This window comes from Pipistrellus hanaki (genome assembly GCF_964339955.1).
Source record: "Pipistrellus hanaki genome assembly, chromosome: 12".
NCBI lineage: Eukaryota > Metazoa > Chordata > Mammalia > Chiroptera > Vespertilionidae > Pipistrellus > Pipistrellus hanaki.
The window spans coordinates 31,921,820-31,939,904 of NC_140514.1; the positions used below are offsets into that span (position 1 = coordinate 31,921,820).

Sequence of the window (18,085 nt, forward strand, 5' to 3'; positions counted from 1 at the left end):
TCATTCTAGTCAACAGATGTAATGTTTCTCTCATCTCAGAAAGTTCCTTCATGCTTCTCTTTCCAGTTAATTCTCTTATTATCCTCAAAGCCACTAGTGTTCTGACTTCTATAACCATAGACCAGTTTTAACCTGTTCTTGAACTTCATGTATATTCTTTTGTGTTTAACGTATTTCACTCAACATGTTTTGAGATTCATCCATGTTATTACATTTATCCTGCTTCCCTTTTAAGATTATCGTCGGGTCCGTTGCCCTCTGACGTCATCTGACTGTTATGTTTAAACTAGAGACTTGATGCATGAAATTCGTGCAAGGGGCTCAAGCCCTCGCAGTCATGGAGGCTTGCCTCAGTCCTCGAATCCCTGGCTTCATCCAGAAGGTCGTCTGGAAGGTTGTTCGGCTGTCCAGTCTGATTAGCATATTGTGCTTTTATTATTACAGATGAGGAGAGCCTGTCCATCCTGGTGATTGCTTTGCTGTGAGACAACTTGCTAAGCAAGTGTCCTTCCTATAAGTCACTGGGTCCTAAAGACCAAGCAAGTGGCTTCTCCCAGGGACAGCCAATTGATCCTTCCATTCTACGTGGTGGTGATGATGATGAGGATGATGATGTCTGAGCTCTTTGGACTGAGGAGAGAATAACAGTTCCTCCTATAAACTGCCAGGACAAATGCCCCGAATTCTATGCCAAGATACCACCTGTACTTTATCCTGGTGAAGACTTGGTCCTGCTGCCAGGGCCAAGGAAGAAACAAACATTTATTTTTTTATTTTTAAATTTTTAAAAAAATATATTTTATTGATGTTTTAGGAAAGGAAAGGAATAGAGAGTTAGAAACATCGATGAGAGAGAATCATCGATCAGCTGCCTCCTGCACACCTCCTACTGGGGATGTGCCCGAAACCCAGGTACATGCCCTTGACCTGAATCAAACCCAGGACCCTTCAGTCCACAGGCCGACCCTCTATCCACTGAGCCAAACCAGTTTTGGCAAAACCAACATTTATTAAGCACCAAGTATCTATAGGCACTTGGTCACATATGGCCTCATTTTCCCTTCCCGGGAACTCTTTGAGTAGGTGTTACTATACTCATGAGGACACATACAGGGCTAATTCCTAGAGTGGGATTTGAATCTGAATTTGTAGACTTCCGTAACATGACTTTTCACCAGCAGCAGCCAAGACCTAACCCACTGTGTCCACCTGAGGTGGCTCATGCACATCTCCCGGTGACCACTAGGCCTCACAGTCATTACCGCGACTGGATTGCTGCAGGGTTAGAGAGGACTTGGAGCGAGAGGTACTTCCTTTCTCAATTAGAGCCAACTAGAGTTGGCAGATAAAGTCTTAATTTTTCGGAAATAGTCTGTGCTCTCCTTAGTTGGACAACTGTGACCTCTGGTGAAGGCCAGCAGATCTTTGTTATGCCCTTTGGAAAGCTCTGCTTTTTAACAGTTGTGTTTACCACTGAGATGGTTTCCAGACCCAGGAAAGCTTTACAAAGGATGATGCTTGCAAAGAGGCATTAGATTCTCTAATAGGCTTATGCCTTGATAATCATATTAATGGCATTGTCTCATGCTTGATGCTACAATTATGGGCCTCTCCGCTAGCATGCAATTTTGCAGTTTGATAACAATTAGGAGTATGATTTTGCATTTCTCCTTCATGAAAGTTCCATTCACCAAAATAACATGATGATCCTAATTAGAGATGACTGTTCCCTTCAAATCGCTGACCTTATATCCCATCGCAATGTCATACACAAGCTGGACTTTATTAACCTGGGAATTCTGAATTTTTCTAGCATCGAGACTCCATGGAATATGGAGCAAATCCCTTGGAATCATGATATTGGTTTCTGGTATCTTCATCTGATAATAAGGTTTTATGTTTCTCTCTTGTTGTAAAGTCAAAGCAATCTTGCCGGGGAGGGGAAGGGTTTGCTGTAGGAGCCAGATAATTTTTAGCCTGTAACTCAACTGCTCAACATTCATGATATTATCTCTACTATCAGGTGTTTGGCCTCTAGAAAGCTACTTTGGGGGCCTTCTTTTTCTCATTTGCAAGTTCCAAAGGATTTGGACTGAGATTCTAAGAATGATTCCATCTTTCCATTAGTAATTAATATTTCAACCATCAACAGAGGTGGCTGTTTTTTCCTGTAGTTTTCATGGCCTCCCCTGGGACTGATTAACAGGCTAACACAACACTGCTATCCTTCTGGAGCAACCTAAGTCCATAGCGTACTAGGATATGGGATTTGGGAATCTGTGCTGCTGATGCTGCCTTCAGAACCCAGCTCAAATGCCACCTCCTCTTGGATTTTTCAGACAAATGGGACCCTATACTCCCTTTGGCCCACATCACAGCTGTAATTACCGTATTTTCCGGCGTATAAGACGACTTTTGAAATGAAAAAAAAAGTCAACTGAAAATCGGGGGCCGTTTTATACGCCGAGTATATCCCGAAAAACGTCTCGATATGCCGCTAAACGAATTTTCCAACTCGATCCCGCACCAATCACTGCAAGGCTGCTCGGACCGCCTCTCTAACTCAGCCAATCCAAGCAGGCCTTTTATGCATGCAAATTATACATGTTCTGTACCGGAAGCTACACTGTGTTCTAGTAAAAAGCCTGCTCAGATTGGCCAGAGTCAGAGAGGCGGTCTATTAAAAAAAGAGCTGGTGTTGCCTCGGAAGTGGGGGGTAGTCTTATACAGTGAATATAGGTCCAATCCTATGTTTTAAATGTAAAATTAGGGGGTCGTCTTATACGCCGGAAAATACGGCATATAATTGATAGTGCATTTACTTGTTAAGCCCTCTCTCTCCAGCTAGACTGTGAGTGCCAAGAAGGAAGGGTTTGCCTGCCACGTTCACCACTCCAGTGCCTAGCCCTGTGCTGTGTACATAGTAGATGGTCAACACATATTTGTTAAATATATGAATATTTAATTTAAATAACTAAATAACACATCTATACCTAATGATGATGGACTTAAGCCCCAACTCAAGAGCAAAGACTACAGCCAATTGGTTGCGGGATTTAGTCCCCAAAGACAGCATAATTGTTACAGGTACACTTTCAGCCGCATTAATTAATAGCTCAATGGAGAGAATGCCCTTATTTTTTTAAATTTCAGGGCCTGGGCAGCTTTTGGCAGCTGCAAAGGATACAAGCTAATTTCCTTGTTGGTTGCCAGCTGACAGTGTAGCAGTTCCTTAACTAAAAACTCCTTGGCTAGCAGTTCCTGAAAGTCTGTCTGTGGCTAGTGGGAGTGCAGTTAGAGGGAAGACATATAAGCATAGAAACAATATTACCAATCCGATGGCACAGAAAAGTCTTCAAACGTTGGTGTTCAACCACAGCAATTAAAGAACAGCTTAAAGAGACTTTATTTAAACCAAGGCACATGGACTCAGAATTATCTTAACACAAAGTGAAAGATCTAGGCTTTGTTTATTCATATATTAATACTTTCTGTAGAGTTCTTAAAGATACTCTAATTTCTCTAAAATGTGTATTAGCTTTCTAAATTATGAAAGTTAACATACTGGAAAAATACAACATTTTAGGTCAGCGAAGGTATAAAATTCATTTCTCCTCCTCCAACACCCCTATCCCACACTTGGGTTAATGAGGGTTACCATTACCCCAAGTTACCTAAGATGTTTTTTCTATGAATATGCAAAAAATCTAGCTTGTTTCTTGGACATCATGCTGTACTCTTAGGAGAATCATGTGATCCACATAAAAGCAAAAAGGCCTGGAGGCTGCAAATAAATACTTCCCTAGATCTGACTGAGAATTCCTGTTTCTAGTGGAACCGCGTGGCTCAGCGCATCCAGCAACACGCTCTTCTTTCGCTGAGCTCACAGGTGCCTGGGATTCCTACAGAAGCAATTTTGGGCGAATTCCGCCTCAGAAAGGCTCCTATAAAATGCAAATAGTCGAGGGTGGAGTGTCCTTAATTCCTCAGTCTCATTATCTAAAAGGGGAACGCCGCTCTTTTCCCGGAGAGATAAGGACCAAAGGAGGTGAGGCGGCATTCCAATACGCTTGGGGCCGGGCCACTCTGGACAAGCTGGCTGCTCCGGGCCTTTCAAACCAGGGCCACCTCTCCTGGTCGCTCTGCGCCCACCTGGGGTCCCCAAGGTTGTGTCAGCAGCGGCTCGGACTCGGCTTAGACTGCAGTGCTCCGGCGAGCCTGCGGGGGCGCTGGCGGTCCCCAGAGTTCTGGGTGTCTTTGCTGCCAAGCCCCCACCATCCGCGGGGAGCCTGTGTGTGCATGTGTGTGCGTGCGTGTGTGTGTGTGCGTGTGTGTGTGTGTGTTAGAGTTCAGCCATTTAGGTTGCACCGAGGTGTACGCCCTGCCCCTTGGGCCGCGGCACGGGTTCGAGGCCCAGCCTCTGGGAACTTTGTGTTACCATTCCCAGAGACACCCGTGGATCCTCAAGGAAACCTGCAAGGACACTGCAAGGGGAACTAAACCCTCCCCACCCTCCTTCCTCACCATGCCCTAAGCAGCTTCACAAATCTGAAGATAGGGTGGCAGCGGCAAATAGGGCACCGCCCGCAGGCCTGGAATCTAGGGCATCCTCTGGGAACCTAAGAACGTGGGCAGAGAGCGGTGGTCCAGCCCCGCTTTGGCCCTGGCTTCCCCTTCCCCCACCTTCCCCCATCTTCCCCGGTGGGACCTCGCGTTTTGCGGGGACGCAGCCGTCCAAGCACTTGGGGTACGGCCGGGCGCGGCGTAGGTCGGGTCACAAACCGGTTTTAGCCAAAAAAGGTTCCTGCAGCCCAAACGGGCCATGGGTTTAGTTCCCCAAATCAGACAGACACACTCCAGGAGGGGCGCCCTGCCGCTGGGGGGTTTGGGTCGGACAGGACATGGACGATAGTTCTGTTGAACTTCCAGCTGCCCCCCTTTTCCTGGAGGGTCTGCTTTTGGGGTCGCTCCCCTCCAGCTCAGCCTTTTGCGTCCCAGGTGCGGTCCCGGGGAGCCAGGAGGAGCGCCGGCCGGGTGGGTCCGGGCGCCGGCCCGCTGACAGCCGCCGCCGCCGCCGCCGCCGCCGCAGCCGCCGCACTCCGGAGGCTGGCGGCGGGGGCGGGGCCGGGTGGTGACGTGAGGGGCGGGGCCGCCGCTGATTGGCCGGCATGGCGGGGCGGGGCGGGGCGGCCGGGGCGCGCAGGGCGGGGCCGGGGCGGGGAGCCGGGCCGGAGCGCGGCGCAGCTGCCGGGGCGGCAACAAGTGCGGAGCCCCAGCCCAGCCGGCGCTGCTCGCGTCGCCGACACCGACGGACCGGCCGCCAGTCGCGGGCGCGGCGCATGGAGCGTGAGCGGCGGCGGTCGCCGGGCTGAGCCGCGCCGAGCGGCCCGGACGTGGATGTGGCCGCGCTGTCCCGCCCCCGCCCCGCCGAGCAGAAGCTGCTGCGGGACAAGGTAGGGCCGAGCGGGCGTGCACCCCGCCGCTTCCCTCCCCCAGGACTGCCCCAGGCCGGCTCCGCTCCCCCCCAAACTGCTCCCCGGAGGTCCCCCCCCCCCCCCCCGCACCCAGCCACCGGCCTCCGGCTTCGCCAGCCCGAACCCCGTTCCCCGCCGGCGGCTCCGGCTTCGTACCGGCGTCTCCGCGGAGGGAGCGACCCCAGGTGGCTCCTGCCGCATTCAGCGTCTCTCTCCCCCTCCCCCCCGCACCCCGCACCCCACCCCAACCCCGCTTGGCGCCCCCTTCCGTACCTGAGGCTGGGAGAGGATGGGGAAAGCCCACGGCAGCGTGTCTTTGGAGCTTGTTGCCCCATCCCAAGGGCCCGGGGATCCGGGACACCCCCCTCTTCACCCCGCCGCACCCCAACTTCCGGGGGAGCCCGCGCCAGGGTGCTGCAGGCACTGGGAAGGGGCGTGTGGGGCCGGGCGTCCTCTCCGGGGTGTCTCCGGCTTCTGGGGGAGCGGGGCCGGGCGTGAATTCGCTCCCGCACCCTCGCACCCCACCCCGGCGCCGGGCCCCCGCGCTGCCGCAGGGGGAGACCAGGTGTTTCGTAAGCCCCGGAGCCGCCACGGCCTCTCCCCTCCAGCCGCTGCCACGGCCACCTCCGGGTCCCCCAAGACCGGCTTCTGCGAAAACTTGGGGGGAACCTTTCGCTGTGACCTCTAAAAAAACATGCCCCGGCGCCCGCGGTGAACGATTAACCCGGCGCAGAGCCGGGAGGGGCGCGCCGGCGGCCTCTGCGAAGCGCCTCCCGGGAGAGGCGCCGGGCGCCGGGGTGCACCCCGCGGGGCTGGGCCGTGGGCGGCGGGCGGCCCCTCCTGGAGGCGATGAGACGGAGTTACCTTCATTCCCAGGCACTTCGCACTCTGAGCTGGGGAGCCCCGCGCCCCATGGACTCCCCACAAGTGGCCCAGCGCGAAAGCGCATCTGGGAAAAGAACATGCACCTTGTCATGCCTGGCGGTCCAGGAGGCTCTCTGGTTCCTGCCCGAAACGTGGGGGTGGTGTGTTGGTCTTTGCTCCCCTGCCACCCATGGCCCCCGCACCCCCCTTTCTCCCCCCAATCTTCGTAGAAGGATAGCTGAGAACAATTATATCCTCCCGCCCCTCCCTTTTGGGAGCCAGTTGCTGGAAATGGGCTCCTACTTGTTATAATAATTTTTTTCCAGAGTAATTGTGCCTCGGAAGGGGATGGGATGGTTAAGGACGAGGCCGGCTGAGCCGGGACTGGAAAGGCGGGGAGGGGTGATCTCAGTCCACTCCAGGGCTCTCGGGCCGCCTCGTGGTCGCACCCATTGCAGATCTTGACAACTGACCCAAGGTCTGGGCGGCCACTTCCCACTGCCCTAGTTTTCACTTCTGTTTCTTTTGAATTAGAGGTGGTTAAGCCCGGTGGAATTTGGGGAGGGTTTTACACAGAGTCTCTGTACTCTTAAATCAGATTAGATTTTAAGACCAGGTTGAGTAAACCTTCCCCTGCTGCACAGCCTTATCAAATGCCGTTATCTTTAGATCTTTTTGAAATGACCCTCCTCCCCCCCCCCCCCGCCCCCCCCCCCCCTTTGCAACACAGCTTTCCCCCTTAGGAATCTCCCTACAGCAGGTGGCCACTGCTCTCCGTGGAGATTTTGTGCAGATGGCAGGTGTATGGTGAAAGGTCTAATTCTCCATCTAAGTTCAGAGTTTCCACCCTCACTGCTCACTACTCTTGGTTCTACCCGGTACTGTGCAGGGACCCTGGGCGAGGTTAACATCCCTGCTCGTTTCCATATCTGGTTTTGGGGATGAGAAATGTCTGCTCTACCGCGTAGTTTCTGAGGGAAACCAATTTGCCTAACTTTGCATCCTGGCAGTTAGGAAGTGCTTAACGAGTGGTGGACATCATTGTGTCATCCGTATAGAGGTTCCTCCATGCACCAACTTCCCCTTGGACGGAAAAAAAAGTAACTGTTGTGGAAACGGTTTGGATTTGTCTGACTGAAAGATACTAACGTTGCTAAAAATAGTAAAGTGAAACTGGTAATTTATGGTTGATTTTCCCCCCCTTGTACATTTTGTTTAAATAAATGGCCTTAAAAAAAAGTTACATTAGGAAATTAATGTGTCCAAATAGTCTTAATCATTTTTCTTTACATGACACATTGTTGGTACAAAGCTAAGATGGTCTTGATAGAAATACGTGGGTCTTTTCCCAACTGATTTAGGGATACGAGAAAAGGTGGTGACTTTCGTTTCACAAAGAAACGTTGAAGCTTTAAGGTTTAGTTTTTTGGTAATGCCGATTAAAAAAAAAAAAAAGAAACATAATTTGGGGGTGCTGACCCAGAGCTGTGGAAGCGCCGGCAGCACTTTCTGTTCTTACCATACTGGGTCAGTGCTTTTAGTTCTTTCTAATTTTGCCTAAGAGCTACAATGTTCGACTCGACTCATTGGACAGTTTTATCGAACATTTTATGAAAGACTAAAAAATTAATACATGCAAACAGTTACTTTTGTAAACATTGAGATTCTTGCATCTGGGATAACATTTGGTTATGTAATCTATTACCACACATCAGTGGTGGGGTATGAGTTACCAAGTACTGAAAATTTTCCGTAAAAGGCCTTTTGATCTTATATATGCAGATGCCCAAGGGCAACAGAAATCATTCCAGTCAATTGCCTGCCATTTCTAGTGTGCACAGAAGGCTAAAATGTGAATTAAATTGGACTCTGACCATTGGAAAGTTGGGTTTCCCGAAAGCACCTAGTAAAGACCAACAGGTGTGGGTCCAGCTGCCTTCTCCTGACCCCCCAAGGTGTGATAACTGTTACTAGGGGCTTGCCAAATGTGTCTCCACATTGTAGGAAGAGAAAATTCCTCTCTCTGGGGAGGCAATTACTGTTTGAATTAAGAGGTGCGCAAGCACGTATGTGTGGGATAAAGCTTTGAGAGGATTGATGTAATGATTTCATCATCAAAGGCTGGCGATGAGGCTTTGCTAGTCTGGACAAAACTTCTGTGGGAAGAACTTGTTACTTGATGAGGAATTTGTTACTGGAGCCTGTGTGTCACAATTACTTTACTGCTGGGAAAAGTCACTTGTATGAGTTTTCTGTGTGTTAACAACTCTTAGCTGAGATTTTGCACTCACTGAATGTTGCCCCTACTGTGAGTTTTATCCTCCTTGTCCACTAACTTTGTCTTCTGGTCTTGTTTTAATTCTTGTAACAAACAAACAAAACAAAACAACAAAAAAACAAAACAAAAAGAACAAGCTTCTTTGAGAGTTATCTTTGTTGATAAAGTTATAACATATGTCTTGAAATAGTTGCTGTAATTTTAGGCTTAGGCGTTTACATAGATAGCTCTACGAATACTGTTAGAAATTATCTTCTGTGTATGTATGAACGTTACCTTGGAGCAGGGCTTACACTGGTTTTTATTCAGCCTGCCTGCTGCGGGTGGTTCAGTGGTTGAACGTAGGTCTTTGAACCAGGAGATCACCATTGGATCCAGGTCAGGGCACGTGCCTGGGTTTCTGACTCGATACCCAGAAGGGGGTGTGCAGGAGGCAGCTGATCAATGATTCTCTCTCTCTTTCTCTCCCTCTCCCTTCCTCTCTGAAATAAATAAAAAACATATTAAAAATAAAATAAGACCAATAAAAAACTTGTTTGTTTTTATTCTGCTGTGGCTACAGGGGAAATTCCCAGTACCCAGGAAATGGATACTGTCTACTTTTCGCTCTGTGGCATTTAAAAACACATTTATTATTCTAGTTTCTTCACTCTGGTGTGTGGTTAGGATGTATGTTACTTACCAGAATGTTTTTAAGAACTGATTTTTCTAAGAGAATCAATTTCAGATTGTGGCTATGTTCTGTCAGTGTGGCTATGTGGTGATTTAGTGGTTAAGAGCATGAACTTGGAGTCAATCAAATGAGGACTTTTTTTTTTTTTTTTTTTTTTTTTTTTTAGCTTGAGGTATAGCAAACAGTAAAGTATGTGAAGTGCATTAATATTAAGTGTGCAGCTGATGGATGTGTGTCCGCCACCCATCACGGAGTAAATGTTTTCAGTAGCCCGAAATGTGCCCGTGCTCCTTCGGGTCAGTGTTCATTCACAGAGGAAACTGATATTCTGACTTAATGTCATCTTAGCTGTGACTCACGTCATCACAGATGGGTTTTGTCTGTTCTGAATGTCAAATAAGTGGAATTACAGAATCATACAATGTGTAGTCTTTTGTGAAACAAACCTGGATTTGATTTCCATTTTGCAACTCACTGGGTGACCGTGGTTACGGTGTGGCTAAGTTACTTAACCTCTCTGAATCTCAGTTTCTCATTTGTGAAATGGAGAATGAAAGTCCTGTTGTGGATTAGCTAAGGATATCAACGTGATGAAACAACTAAAATACCTACATGCAGTTTCCTCATTCCCCTTTTATTTCTTTAAGAAGGTGGTACCTAAAACAACTGTACAATATATGTTTTGATATGCTGTTTCATTATCTATAAAAATAAAAGCATAATATGCTAATTAGACCAGACAGCCAGACAACCTTCCGGACGAAGCTGGGGCTGGGAGGGCTGAGCCCCTTGCACAAATTTCATGCACCATGCCTCTAGTAAACTTATAAAGGTTTCTTATTGAAACTTAGAGGCCAAATCTTGACTCAACGTTTTGTTGACCTAGTGTTCAGCTTAAAGTAGACATTACTTCTTAATAGTTGATCCCTTATTATTTTTAATTGACATTTGCTCTAAAGTCGTGAGATGACAGTCATTGAAATGTCCCATTCAGAGCTGGGGGCTCCCCTGTGTGATGTGATTGGGTGTGCAGGAAGAGGGTGCAGAGGTGACAGCTAGTTTACACTCTATCAAAAGGCCCATGGAAGAGTTTAGTTTCAGTAAGAGGCATCAGTAAGTGCCCAGGATGCCCAGAACAAAATTTACAGCTTTATGTTTTTGTATTTTTATAGTTTTGATTCTTACATTTAAGGCTTTTAATCCATTTTGAGTTTATTCTGTATGGTGTAAGAAGGGGGTCTAATGTCATTTTTTTTGTTGTTGTTGTTGCATATATCTGTTCCAGTTTCCCAAAATCATTTATTGAATAAACTACCTTTATCTCATATGTTCTTGCCTCCTTTGTTGAATATTAATTGACCATAAAACGTGGATTTATTTCTGGGCTCTTTATTTTGTTTCATTGATCAATATATTTTTATACCAGTACCATGCTGTTTTGATGTCCTTGTTGTATAGTTTTATATCAGGTAGTGTGATTCCTTCAATCTTGTTCTTCTTAAGATTGCTGTGGTTATTCAGGGTTTTGTGTGGTTCCATATAAACTTTTGGAATATTCTAGTTCTGTGAAATATGCCACTGGCATCATGATAGGAATTGCATTCAATCTATAAATTGCTTAGGGTAGCATTGACATTTTGATAGTGTTGACTTTTCCTATCCATGAACACGGTATGTGTTTTCACTTATTTGTATTTCTTCGTTTTCTTTCTTCAGTGTCTTACAACTTTTCAAGTACAGGCCTTTTGGTATTTTAAATGTTTAGATGCATTTGTAAATGGGATGCTTTTCTTAGTTTCCCTTTCTGGTAGTTCATTACTGGTGTATAAAAATGCAACTGATTTCTGGATATTTATTTTGTGTTCTGCTATTTTACTGAGTATATTTCTCAGTCCTAGTAGTTTTTTGGTGGAATCTTTAGGATTCTCTATATACAGTATCATGTCATCTGCAAATAATGTCAGTTTTATTTCTTCCTTTCCAATTTGGATGCCTTTTATTTCTTCTTGTTTGATTGCTGTGCTTAGAACTTTCCATACTATGTTGAATCAGTGGTGAAAGCATACATCCCTGTTTGATCCTAATCTTAAGGGAAATGCTTCTAATTTTTCCCCATTGAGTATGATGTTGTCTGTGAGTTTGTCATACATTTTATTACATTGAGGTATGTTCCCTCTATTTTCACTTTGCTGAGAATTTTTAATATAAATGAGTCCTAGATTTTTAACAGGTGCTTTTCCTGCATCTATGGATATGATCGTGTGTTTTTAATTCTTCATTTTGTTTATGTGGTGTATCACATCTGAATTAATGTCATCTTAGCTGTAATGTCATCTTATCTTTGCGGATAATGTACAACCTTGCATCCCACTTGATCACAGTGTACTAGTATCTTTTTAAAAAACATATATAAATTTTAACTTCAGAGAAGAAGAGAGAAGGAGAGAGACAGAAACATCAGTGATGAAAGAGAATCATTGCTCGGCTGCCTCCTGTACACCCCATACTGGGGATTGAACCCACCGCCCAGGCATGTGCCCTCGACCGGAATTGAACCCGGGGCCCTTCCGTCCACAGGCCAAGTTGTAAACTCCGAGCCAAACCAGTTAGGGCTGCATCTGTGCACTTCTTAAATGAGCTTAGGAAAAACACATTGCCACCACTTGAGACAAATTGAAAACAGATTGTGCAGCAGCCCTGCGTGGAGAATCCTGGCAGAGAGGGCAGGAGGCCCCGAAGGCCTAAGTTCAAGTCTGTCCTCGCCCTGGCTCCTACCCGTGGCCGTACCCTTGTCAGGAGTGCTGGGCCGCAGTCCCTCAGGGGGACCCCTGGCCTCCAGATCGCAGGAGCTGAGAACGAAAGCCCCGCCCCATGAGCCCTCACGCTGACATATAATGAAATAGCAGTTTGTTCACTTAGAGCAGTGTTTCCCAAACTTCTCTCGTGATGAGAACCACCTGGTGGAGTTGTTAAACTACAGATTCCTGAATCCCAACTAAGAAGTGCTAAAGTAGAATTTTTGGGAACATATACCGTAGGTAAAATTGTATACTTAACTCTTAGAGCAATACAATTTTACCTATGGTATATGTTCTAAATTTACCTACGGTATAAATTCTAAAAGGGAACATATAGGTAAAATTGTATACTAAACTCTTAGAGCAATACAATTTTACCTACGGTATATGTTCCCAAAAATTCTAGTTTAGCACTTCTTAGTTGGGATTCGAGAATCTGTAGTTTAACAACTCCACCAGGTGGTTCTCATCATGAGAGAAGTTTGGGAAACACTGCCTTAGAGCATGCATTGAGTACTTAGTGTATACTTAGCACAGTGGTTGGCCCCTTGCATATTCCTAGGGGATCAGGCACAGTTCTTGCGTTCAAGGAATTAGCAGGCTGATAGACACTCTAACCAGAAACGGATGAAATTGCGCTTGCCAGAGAGAGAAGCAGAGTGCCATGCTGGGGCAGCTATGAAAGGCTCCCGGAAAGTGGGGTTTGGGCTTAGCCTTTAACGGTGAATACTCTTCGGGGGCAGAGAAAGGAGGGTGGGGCAGTGGGGATAGCAGGCTTGTGGCCGTGTGTCTTGGGGAAACAGCAGGTATGATAACCCTGGGTTTGGGGGGCGGGGTGCTTAGGAAGGGGTAACAGGACGCAGTGCAACCTCGATGACCCCGCAAAGAAGTGGCACTTGATGGTGATGGAGGTCATGGTCATGGCGAGGGTGTGGTGACAGGTCACGGTCAGGGGTGCGTTTTGGAAGATGAGCTTGAGGTGGAGGAGAAGCAGGTGTGACCGCGGGCCTGGGTCATGTGACGGCTTCCTGGTGGGCTCCCTGCGTCCTGTTTGCCCCACAACCGTATGTTCTCAGAGAGAAATTGGAGGAATCTTGAAATGTATAAAGTAAAAAGTGAAGTCACTTCATACATTTCTCTGTTCGGAATCCTCTGGTTCCTCATCTCCCTCTGAGTGAAGCCAGAGTTCTCCCAGCCATTGGCTCGGTTCATGGGTCTCCGAGCTGGCCTGCCTCCGGCCTCCATACTGGCTCTTCCCTCTTCTTGCAATTGCTCCCCCCCCCCCCCCCACACACACACACACACCTCTATAAGGAGAGGCTTTCTCTGATCATCCTTATCATCATCCCCTGTTCTCTGCTTTGTATTTTGTCTAAGCACTTGTCAACTTTATAAAGACTAACCACATAACTTAGTTTTTCATTGTCTGTTTTAAACATTGCTGCATTTAGTTAGGTGCTTGATAATCACTGAATTAAGTCACTTTATCAGTCTTGCTGGGGGGAAAATGGAGGGCTTAAACCCAGTCAGGGATACAGAGATGGTACAGAATTAAAGTGAGCTCAAGTGTGTGTGTGTGTGTGTGTGTGTGTGTGTGTGTGTGTGAGAGAGAGAGAGAGAGAGAGAGAGAGAGAGAGAGAGAGAGAGAGAGAGATTTTATAAAAAGACTCATGGTGGGTGTGATGGGATTTGGAATCTAAATTCAAGGAGTTGTGGAGGAGGCAAGCCATAGATACAGGTAGATTGGGGCATTGTTTAACTGACAGGGGTCCTCAAACTTTTTAAAGTGGGGGCCAGATCACGGTTCCTCAGAGAGCTGGAGGGCCGGACTATATGAACTACTAATTCCTACTGTAACACCTCGGCTGCGCTCACTGCCCAAAAAACCTGGCGGGCCGGATCAGACTCCTCTGCGGGCCGCATGTGGCCCGCGGGCCGTAGTTTGAAGACCCCTGGTTAACATTTAGGACTCTCAAGGCCGCAGTGGTATCTAAGAGCCCCAGGGACAGGAGTATGGGGGTAGGGAAGACCCAGCTATAGGCTTGAGCCCGGAACTGTGGAGAGCTCCCATCTGGGGTGAGGAGGCCAGGAGCAAAGGTGCAAGAGAATAAGGAAGAGGAGAATCAGGATTGGGGTGGTCTTGAACTTGGGGCGGGAGTAGAGGCGGAGGCCAGCAGTGTTAGGAGAACAGTCAGGAGAGGCCAAGGACTGTGAAGGTTCTGGAGGGTGGAAGGGGTTGGGGAAGTCCCGGTACCACAGAGGACGGGACCTTTCAGGAGGCTGGCAGCGATGAGAGAGGAGCCTGGGCCTGAGCCCCTGGGGAGGCAGAGCTGGCGCTGGGGACGGGAGACAGCCACGGAAGCAGGACCCCCGGGACCAGCAAGAGATGCTCATCTCGTTGGGGCTGTGACTTCCTGAAAGGGGGACGATGGTCCATGTGGAGAACTTAAAGTAGGTTTTAGTCCCAGAGCCGACCTCAAATAGCTTTGTAATGATGGCAACCACTTAGTAGCTTCTGTTCCCGCCCTCCGCCCCACCCCTGAAGCAAAGGCCTGCATCGCCAACCTCACATGCTGATTGTTTGAATCCAGTGCAGTCATGAATATGAAAGTGTTAGCGCTCCAGTAAGGTTATCTCTATGGACCATGAGCTTGCTGTGACTTAAAATTTGTGCTTCAGAATTCTGTTGTTTATTTTCTTTAAAAAGCTCTTAACATCCACCTGCTTCTCTGATTAGGCTATAATACAATTTTGTGTGTGTGTGTGTGTGTGTGTGTGTGTGTGTGTGTGTATGTGTGTGTTGTTTGTTTTGTTTGTTTGTTTTGTTTTGTTTTAAACAAAACAAAACCCTTCAAGTCTTGCTCAGATTGTTCATTGGGAAGCCTGTGATAGAATCAAATATATTTGTTTAGAATTGAAAGGGTCGAAGTGGGTTTGTTATAGCTACCATGTTTTCCAAATATTTAACATTTGATATACAGTATGTGTTGTATGTCTTATTTTTATGGTTGAATTCGACAATGCCTTATAAGGAATTTATGTCACTTTTGTTCTTGAGGAAAATGAGATGCAGCCATTTAAATGTTCCTCTTCCTCCACTGCCTAAGGAATTATTTTCTTCAAATGAACTTAAAATACCTCTCATGAATACTCCTATTTTTAACTGAATGTTTCTCTTCTGATTTTTTTTCCTTCAAGGTTCTGATGGATTCTCTTAAAAAAAAAAAATCTTAATAATGAAAAGTTTCAAACAAGTACAGACACGGAGAGTGAACGAATGAGGCCTTAGGTGGCCGTCGCTGGTCTCAGCGCGCTGGCCTCTCTCTGTCCCTCCCCCACGCGTGACGAGGAGGTGTGTCAGCGCCGGCCAGCGCCGGAGAGCAGGTCCACGCTGGGCTGCAGGTGTGGGGGTCATCGTGTGGAGACAGTAGGAGCTGTGGGAGTGCATTGATCCCCAAGGGGAAGTGGGCAGAAGTGGAGACGCCAGGATTGTTGCCCTGTGACAGGTGAAGGTGACATTCACAGACAAACTTAAAGCTCGGTGACTTAAACTGCACTCAACACCGGGTGAGAGGCCCCATCGCTAAGCTGCTCCGCAGTGTGTTCATACAGTAAGCAAACAACACGTGTCCTTTTACTTGGGCAAGGACGTTTTTCTTGGCAGGTGACCGCAGAGAGCGATGCTGCTATGTCATCTCTTTAAATGTGTCGTCAGACGGTCTTGGTTGAACAGAAGCCCCTACCCACCCATAGGACATTGGGATAAAAGGCCAGAATGTCACTGTTCTGAGGATATGTGTCTAGGGGTGTCGAACTCAATCAGAGAAGGGGCCAAAATCTAAAATCCAGCCTAAATCGCGGGCCGAATGGTTTACTGAACAGTCATAAACTGACAATGTCATAAACTGACAGCGGAGTGCAGTGATGACAGCGCGGTGCGGGCCACATTGCAAGGCCTGGCGGGCTGGATTTGGCCCGCGGGCCTTGTGTTTGACACATGTGGTTTAATCCATATGATTTACTTTGACATTTTAAAAAAGCAAGCACCTACCAGTAACTGGTTGAAATGTAACAACACCTGGGAAAGGGAAAAGGGTCGGGAACGGGATCTGGGAAGAGGGGACACCGTTCTGCTTGCGTGGTGCCCCGTTCTGAAGTTGCCACCCAGGGCCTCTTGTCACTAGAAAGGCTGTCTCCTGGGAGGAGCGTGGTCCCTGACTCTGGAGCAGGGGTGGCTTCCCAAGGGAATCCCATTATTTAATTACTAAATTAATTAATTGCTTTAAAACAATGTGTTGTTATTGGTTTCTGAGAGGAACAGAGAGGGGGAGAGAGATAGAAACATCAGTGGCATGAGGTCATCGTTGATGGGCTGCCTCCTGCACACCCCACCCTGGGGATCGAGCCCACAAGCTGGGCGTGTGCCCTGACCGGGAGTCGAACCGTGACCTCCTGGTTCATAGGTCAGTCACTGAGCCGTGCGGCTGGGCGGGGGAGCCCAGATTAATGGGTGCTCAGTGTGTGCAGGGAGCGGTGCCTGGTGCTCATCTCGTGGTTCCAGCGCGTGGAGGGCGGGGCGCCTCGGTCCTGCCTCCCTCAGCGCTGAGAGAGTGGATCTTGGCTGGCTCACCTGGAGCCAGTTGGGCTGGGAAGAAGTGATGGGGTGGAGAGTGAGTTCTAGGTAAGGGGCTCTTGACATTTCTTTTGAGAGGCTTCCGGTTTTTGTTTTTTTTTTGGGGGGGGCGGGATCTGAGTGCCACGAGGGAGGATTACATATAATGCACCGAGAGAATGGAGGAGGAGGCAGTGGGATTTGAACCTGGACCTTTAAGAATGGGGAGGGATTGAGAAGCCAAGAAAATGGACATGTTGGGCTGGGAGAAGCTGCGTGAGCAAAGGTGTGGGTGGGAGGTCAGCAGCTCTTAGGGGGGCTGAGGCCCCTGGACGGGGACTCGAAGGTGGCTCACCCGGATGAAGATCAGGTCTTTGTGAGAATGCTGAGTGGAGACGCAGATGCCGACCTCCCCTCCGCCCTGGCTGTGCCAGCCATATTCAGGCCGTGCCTGGCTTCCGGTTTGGCAGCAGCTGGGATGGGCTTGCTGGCCGGAGCGGCCCCTCTGGGCCCCAGGGCCTGCCCCCTCCGTCCACTCTGTCTTGGGAACCTCGGACAAGTGTTTGGCAACCGTTCACGTATCTGTACAATGAAGATGCCCCAGTAACCCCCTCACAGAACTGTGTCTCCAGCGAGGGGATCCTTGCCATGCTTCCGGGCACACGGACACGCCCTCTGTGGATGGTGGGGCCTGGTGGGCTGTTGTTAATTTGTCTCGTTATAAAAAGTGCCCCGGACAGTCCATCCCGTTTCTTCTTCATTCCTTGTCTTTTTTCTTCCTCCCCCAAGGTATTAGATTCCTTTTAGTGTAATACAACATTATTGAAATCCCTGCACATGCAAGTTCTGCCTGCACTGTGCTCTGTGATTTCCGTGCCTGGTGTTACAGAGAGTCAGGCAGGAATCTCAGGGCTGCTTCTCTAAGGGACTCCACTCGGGAGTCCTGGAGCCTGAGGTGTGTGCGTGGTGCCTGTTGCTCCTTGGCGTCCCCTTTACTGTAACCAAAGGCGAGTGCTCCCTAAGAAAATGTGTTACTAGAAGCCTTCATTCTTTTTTTTTAAATATATTTTATTGAGTTTTTACAGAGAGGAAGAGAGAGGGATAGAGAGTTAGAAACATCAATGAGAGAGAAACATTGATCAGCAGCTGCCTCTTGCACAAACCCTACTGGGGATGTGCCCGCGACCAAGGTACATGCCCTTGACCAGAATCAAACCTGGGACCTTTCAGTCCACAGGCCAATGCTCTATCCGCTGAGCCAAACCAGTCTTGGTTGGAAGCCTTCATTCTAACAGTCGAGAAGTTGAGACTTCCCATAGCAATTATTAAATTGCCAGAAGCCCGATGCACGAAGATTCGTGCAAGAATGGGCCTTCCTTTCCCTGG

At 48.2% G+C, this 18,085-nt stretch overlaps 1 protein-coding gene across 5 annotated transcripts in view; it reads left to right on the forward strand.

Moving 5' to 3' along the window:
- Positions 1-18,085, forward strand: part of B3GNT2 (UDP-GlcNAc:betaGal beta-1,3-N-acetylglucosaminyltransferase 2) — a 202,103-nt gene that overhangs the window by 67,284 nt on the left and 116,734 nt on the right. For 4 of the 5 annotated variants that reach the window (XR_014796522.1, XR_014796523.1, XR_014796524.1 and 1 more), the window contains exon 1: positions 5,216-5,453. The exons of the other annotated variant lie outside the window; for it this stretch is intronic. The gene's annotated coding sequence lies outside the window, so the exon portion shown is untranslated. Of the gene's footprint in view, positions 1-5,215; positions 5,454-18,085 lie in introns of those variants that run through there. 5 annotated transcript variants of the gene reach the window in all.